Below are 7,465 nucleotides of genomic sequence, written 5' to 3'. Positions count from 1 at the left end.
CCTCAGAACTAACACTACTTTGGATAATGAAATGTCTGCAACAAAACAGCCAAGCTCATACCGTAGAACACCAAGGACTCTTCAGATTCTACAGAACAGAATAACAGAGTTGGAAGGGACCTTGTAGGTCATCTAGTCCAACCGCCAGGCTAAGCAGGAGACCTTACACATTTCTTTCTTTCTTTTATTTTTTTTATTTTTACAACAAAAACAACAAATAAAAACCATCTTTCAGTTGTACAGTGTGTCATCTGAGTACATATATCGTGCACATAATAATCTTTGTATATTTTTTTATAAAGTTTACATTCATATTATATTCTAGTCAACATTATATATCATATTTTATAATTATTACAGTATCATTAAGTTTTTTATTTCAATTGCCATCTATCTTTAATAGCAAATCCCAACTCTTACTAAAATATATTCATATCATGACTTATTCAAAATAATCAATTACAATATATCATTGTTACTATATCCTTTAATTTCTTACTCTACTTTCTAACCATCCATAAAATAAGTCCCAAATCTTATCACACTCCTTCTCTTCTTGCTCTCTAATTGCCAGAGACCCTACACGATTTTTGACAGATGGCAGTCCAGTTTTTTTTTTGAAAGCTTCCAATAGTGAAGCTCCCAAAACTTCTGAAGGCAAGTTGTTCCACTGGTTGATTGTTTTCACTGTCAGAAAATTTCTCCTTATTTCTAGGTTGAATCTTTCCTTGATCACTTTCCATCCATTGTTCCTGGTCTGGCCTTCGGGTACCTTAGGAAGTAGCTTGACCCCTTCCTCTCTGTGACAGCCCCTCAAATATTGGAACACTATCATGTCTCCTCTTGTCCTCTTCACTAGACTTGTTATATATTTGCATACTTACTTATGATGGGTTGGTCCGTGGCGGCAGGAGATTTGAAGAGCTGTCATTGGCCACGAGCTGCGAGTAGCCAGCTACAAAAAAGGCTGCTGCGGTTTCTCCGCACTCAGATCCTAGAGGAAAATAAAGAGTAGAAAAAGTCAACTGGGTCCCGTGTCTCTTTTCCCGCGATGCAACACTGGCGACGAGGATGGGATACTGAGACAAAGGAGCCCAGTTGAGCACGTGGCAATGAAGACCTAGTGAGACGAAATGGCCGGGAATAACGCGCCACCCACACCGTTCAACCCAACAACCAAGGACTGGGAATCATACGTCGACCGATTCCTCATGTTCCTAGAAGGGAGCGACCTCCATGAAATATCCGAAAATAGAAAAAGAGCCGTTTTCCTCACCCATTGTGGTCCCGCACTGTTCAAAATGGCAAAGGCATTAGCGGCACCCACCGATGTAAAGATAATGGTGTAGACGGACCTAGAGAAATTATTGCGAGCTCACTACACACCAACTGTTTCATGCCTCATCAAAAGACATGAATTTTATTGGCACGATCAAAAGGAAGATGAGAGTATTGGAGATTTTGTTGCAGCACTAAGAGACATTGGCGGAGCATGCGAATTTCTAAACATGGATGAAGCCATGAGGGAACAAGTGTTCCTGGGATTAAAGGACCTTACACTACAGGGTCGAATACTAACAAGACCTAAGATAACACTGAAGGAGGTGATAGAAGAAGCCACCACAGCTGAAGCCACACAGAAATCGGTGGCCACCATGCGACAATAAAATACCAAAGGAAACCCAAAAAGCCACCAATCAAATGCACAATAAGACACCAGAGGAAGCTCAAAAAACCACCACCACAACATACCACAAGGACATCGAATTCCCATCAGGTGACGAAGTGGAAGAAGAGGTAAATCAACTCCGGTTGGAAAAGGGTAGACGGGAGCGAAATGGAAAAAGGTCAGAATTTTGTTGTGCCAGGTGTGGAGGAAACCATCCATATTCCGAATGCCGTTTCTTTGATGCTATTTGCAGATATTGTGAACGGCGGGGACATATAGCTAGGGCATGCTGAACAAGAAATAACTATGGCCCTAGACAAAGATGGAACACCCCCCCCCCCAGGGAGAGGGAAAGGCATACAGGGAGCCATTGGAGTTGAGAACAGGAACAAGCGAGGAAAAGAAGTAAACAGAAAAGAGGAAACACATCAAACAGTAACCATTGGGCACTCAAACTCAACCAATGCAAAGAAGGTACATGTACAAGTCACCATAGAAGGCCAGCCATGCAAGATGGAGGTGGACTCAGGCTCATATTTATCAATGATATTAAGGAAACAAATACTTGAATTATTGCATGAGGGTCACCCAGGTATTGTCAGAATGAAATCCCTGGCTAGAAGTTATGTATGGTGGCCAGGGATGGATAAAGACATAAGAGACTGGGTAGCAATGTGCAAATGATGCCAGGAATCTAGACCTACACCCCCCTCTGCACCTATACATGAATGGGAAACACCGAGGGGACCATGGTCTAGAATACACATTGATTTTGCAGGACCAACTAAAGGACACACATTCTTAATAGTCATAGATGCTTACTCAAATTGGCTAGAGGTAAGCATCATGCACTCAACCACAATAGAAGCTGTTATTAGACAACTAAGGAAACTTTTTGCAACACATGGATTGCTGGATTTAGTTGTATTCGACAATGGACCACAATTCACGGCAATAACATTCGAAGGGTTCCTGGCAGAACAAGGGATAAGGCATGCACTAACAGCGCCGGGACATCTGGCTATGAACGGACGGGTGGAACGCATGGTCAGTTACACAAAGGAAACACTACACAAATTGGAACTTGGAGATATACAAGAAAAAATAGACAAACTACTAAGTATACAACACATGACACCCAACACCACAACAAATAAAAGCCCAGCAGAATTATTAATGGGAAGGAAACTAAGATCAAACCTAGACAGATTACACCCCACATATAGCCCAGAAAAGCCAGCAGACTCCTCCAGTAAGTGCCGCACATTCAAAACAGGGGACCTAGTATATGCAAAGAACCTCACAGGGGAACCATTGTGGATACTGGCAAAAATAACCCAAATAACGGGGCCCCGGTCATACAGGGTAAACACAGAAGATGGGAGGAAGTGGAGGAGACACATAGACCAAATCAGATTGAGAACCACACTGAGAAACACAAACAATCAGGAAGAAGAAGGAGAACCCTCAGATACAAACAGAAGGGGAGGGGGAGACCCTCCGCAAACCTCTAGCAAAAACAACCCAACCAGAGAGGGGGGAGACCCCTCAAACACAAACAGAAGGGGAGAGGGAGACCCTCCACAAATAAGAGAATTGCCGCAAACCTCAAGCAAAAATAACCCAACCATAGAGGGGGGAGACCCCTCAAACACAAACAGGAGGGGAGGGGGAGACCCTCCACAAATAAAAGAATTGACAAAACAAACCCTAACAACTACACAACAACCTAACAACTACAATACTAACATTAGCCCCGATTGGAATTTGCAAACACGTACCTGAGACCATAGAAGAAAACAACTTGGGAAGACTGGAGCAGGCTTCGAAGAACCATCAGGAAGCCACTCCTGGCGGGAGCGGCCGAGCCGACTCAACCAGCCAGGAAAGTCCTGGCGGGAGCAGCATGGCCGACTCTACCTTCCAGGAGGTTCCATGGAAAAGGATGGGAGAAACAGCAACCCTGTCCAAACAGGTTAGAGACGAACTCATGAACTCATGACTGAGTTGCAAGGTCCAGTAGGAAGCATAAGAGCCCCGGCTACCTACGTGACTACGTAATATAGGCGGGGCACGGATTGGTTAGACTGGACCACATGGGGAGGGGTGTTATATATTTGCATACTTACTTATGATGGGTTGGTCCGTGGCAGTGGGAGATTTGAAGAGCCGTCATTGGCCATGAGCCGCGAGCAGCCGGCTACAAAAAAGGCTGCTGCGGTTTCTCCGCACTCGGATCCTAGAGGAAAATAAAGAGTATAAAAAGTCAACTGGGTCCCGAGTCTCTTTTCCTGCGACGCAACAAGACTATCCATGCTGTAACTATACTTCATACTGTGTGTTTTAGCCTCTAGTCCTCTAATCATCTTTCTTGCTGTTCTCTGCACTCTTTCTAGAGTTCAACATCATTTTTAAAGTGTGGTGACCAAAACTGGATGCAATATTCTAGGTGTGGTCTTACTAAGGCTTTATAGAGTGGTATTAGTACCTCCCTTGATTGAATCCCTCTGTTAATGAAATTAAGGATTGCATTGCCCTTTTTGGTTACCGCTTCACACTGTTGGCTCATATTTGATTGGATGTCCACTAAGACTCCAAGATCCCTTTCACAGTTCCTGCTATTAAGCCTGGTTTCTCCATGTGTACTTTTGGTGTACTTATGGTTTTTTTTGCCTAAGACTTTACTTTTCTCTACATTGAATTTCATTTTGTTAGTTAGGGCCCAACGTTCAAGTCTATCAAGATCCATCTGGATCTTGAGCCTATCATCTAGGATGCTACTCCTGCCAGTTTAATAATCATCTGCAAATTTGATAAGTTCCCCTTCTATTCCCTCATCTAAGTCACTTATGAAGATATTGAAGAGTCCTGGACCTAAGACGGAATCTTGTGATACCCCACTGCTTACTTCCCTCCATGTAGACCTAGTACTTTTAAGGACTACTCATTGAGTACAGTTTGTCAGCCAGTTACAAATTCATCTGATGGTGATGCCATCTATCCCACTTTATTCTAGCATAGCTTAGAAGTAGGCTGTGGTTTACTTTGTCAAATGCCAGTCTAAATATACTATGTCCACAGCATTTCACTGATCTACTAATGGTCACTATCTGGTCACTATGTCAAAGAATGAAATAAAATTGGTTTGGTATAATCTGTTTTTAACAAACCTGTGCTAACTTCTAGTTATTACTTTTACTGGTTTCTAGATGTTCACAGATCTATTTTTTTAATTATATTTCCAGTATCTTTCCCAGGTATTGATGTTAGGCTGATCAGTCTATAGTTTCCTGGGTCTGTTTTTCTCCCTTTTTTCCTTAAGACTCCTTAACTTACATATTTTCTTCAGCCCTCTTGGGAGAAATATGGAGGGGATTCCTGCTTTAGAAAATGCAATGTTGATACGGGCACAAAATCAAAAAGTAATTTTTAAAGAAGGTTGGGCAATTTCATTGAATTTTTATTTTTAAAATGTCATTGACATTTTAAAGTTCTCCTTCCTGGGCACTATCTAGTGCATGCTGGCTGGGAGAATTCTGGGAATTGAAGTCCACATAGCTTAAGGTTGCAGAAGTTCAGTGGTTGATTAATTGCCTTCAGACCAGCTTTCTTCAAGACTTTAAGAGGAGACATGTAGCATTCTGAATATCACATTGATTGGGGTACAGTAGCTTTTCCACATGCATTTTTTTAAAAAATGCTGAATATTCCACATGTTCTGTTGACAAAAGCACAGCATAGACATCAGGTTCATGAATAAGAATTTCTGTCTTTTAACATCAATTCTTGTCTCTCCAAAAATACTGAAAACTCTGATGTTGAGGCTCACAAGATGCTCTTCCTCCTGTTTCTTGCTTTTTTAAAAGAAGCAGTGTATTTAGAGCATCTTATTTCCTTTAGCTAAATGAGAGAGAGAGAGAGTAAGGTGGGTTGCACAGTCAGAACTTTGTAGGGATGCTTACTGTCTTTCTCCTCTGCTAAGCTACCTGCTTCTCCTTGAATTGGCAGAAAGCAATTCTAGCATATTTGCTGTTCCTATTGTGAATCCCAGTATTCCATCTAAGGCTTTGGTTTTGCCTTCTCCCAGGATAACGGAGTCTTGGTTTTGCATATGGGAGCATGTTAAAGAAAGATTCAATGAAGCAAATATAACCTTTGGGTTTTGCTGTCTTCCCACTTGGTGAACAACATCAACCAGTGAAAAACCATGTGCCAGTCAGGGTGAGTCTGGAAACAGAGAATCTTGAGAGATGGCTGACAGCACCTATTCTCCTTCACCACAGCTATCGAAGTCGGCATTGTCAAAACGGAGGTGCTGCATGATAAAGTGGGAAATCCAGTTTTCTCTAAACCTGTATCCTGCTGAAGAGCTCCTGCATCCTGAGAAAGCTGGTTCTCCCACTTTCCACTGCAGCTCACAGCTCACCAATCAGTAGGCTTGTTCTGAATCAGATTCATTGTTTGTCTTGAACAAATATTTTGTGAGCTAAGTGAGTTACACAGCAAGAACTTTGTAAGAAGGTTTACTATGCTTACCCCTTTGCTGAGATAGCCACTTCTTGAGTTGGCAGAAAGGAAGGAGAAGAAATAAGATGGCAATTCACTAATTAATCTCTCAACCAGGCAGATAACCTGTATGAGACGGGACTAGGTTAGCAAGCTATAGTGTTGGCTCAATAGAAAGAAGGGTGGGTGCCATAATTCTGTTTGTTTGTTTGTTTCCTCCTTTCTTCATCCCTCCTTCCCTCCCTTTCTCCCACTCTCCCTCCCTTGAATTGAAAAATTATAATAATGAAAAAGAAAACTCCATGGAGGATGGCAAGGGGCAAGAGAGGGAATGCTGTATAGCAGTGGTCCCCAACCTTTTTTATGCCGCGGCCTGGTACCGGCATCAGCTGGGTGCCGCCATCTTGTTTTGATGAAAAAGTGCTTCGGCTCACCGGGCACCAAAGCACTAGAAATGGCTTTCTACCCAGAAAAGCTCACCGGAAGCGCTGGGCGCCGCCATCTTGTTTTGATGAAAAAGTGCTTCCGGTGAGCTTTCTACCCGGAAAAGCTCACCGGAAGCACTTTTTCATCAAAACAAGATGGCGGCGCCCAGCAAACCAGCGGCCCGGTAGGATTTGTTCCACGGACCGGTACCGGTCCGCGGACCGGTGGTTGGGGACCCCTGCTGTATAGCAAAGTGAGAGAAATTAAGAACCTGACAGATTCCTTGCTTTAAAGTGCAGCTCCCCCATCTGCCTTTTACCTGTTTGTCTGGCTGCAAGGTACTGCCACGTACAGAAATGTGCAGCAGAGGCACCCAGCTCTTTCCGTGTAAAAGATAAAATAGGTTGGCAGCAAAGAAAATTGCCTAGGATCCAGAAATGATGATGGGCTTTCATCATTTCAGTGGGAAGAGGCCAACACTAAAGCTTGCTAGCCTAGTCCCATCTCATACAGGGTTGAGAGAATTAATTAGTGAAGCACAACAAATTTTAAACGTCTCAAAACTATTTTATAATTGCTGTTGACTTTGATGGAAAAACACCATTTAAACCAGATCAGCCAAAGATGACAAGCCCATCTCAATGATGGGGACATAATAGAACAAACAGTACTGCATGCCAGGACCTGTTTGATCTACAGTTAGATGTCATGAGAGAAGGGCACTTAGTTCTAACCAGAAAGATAGTGCATGCTGGTAGTGAATGTTAAAACAGCAGCTAAAAGAGCAGAGGCATTTAAAAGAAAACAACTATCTAAAATGTATTTAACCCATCACTAGCCAAAGACTGGAAGTAGAATTTAGGT

At 42.7% G+C, this 7,465-nt stretch overlaps 1 long non-coding RNA gene across 1 annotated transcript; it reads right to left on the bottom strand.

Moving 5' to 3' along the window:
* Positions 1–201: 201 nt before the first annotated feature.
* Positions 202–5,965, bottom strand: LOC148133073 (uncharacterized). The gene is made up of 3 exons (XR_015746431.1): positions 5,823–5,965; positions 3,799–3,908; positions 202–994 (listed from the first exon to the last, which is right to left on the bottom strand). It is a non-coding gene; the product is annotated as an uncharacterized LOC148133073 (long non-coding RNA).
* Positions 5,966–7,465: the final 1,500 nt, after the last annotated feature.

Source organism: Notechis scutatus, chromosome 1, assembly GCF_049901735.1.
Source record: "Notechis scutatus isolate UNSWTSFEM ecotype Mainland chromosome 1, rNotScu1.2, whole genome shotgun sequence".
Classification (NCBI taxonomy): domain Eukaryota; kingdom Metazoa; phylum Chordata; class Lepidosauria; order Squamata; family Elapidae; genus Notechis; species Notechis scutatus.
Note: the sequence above shows the minus strand (reverse complement) of the source record. Positions and strands in the feature narration are given on the sequence as shown.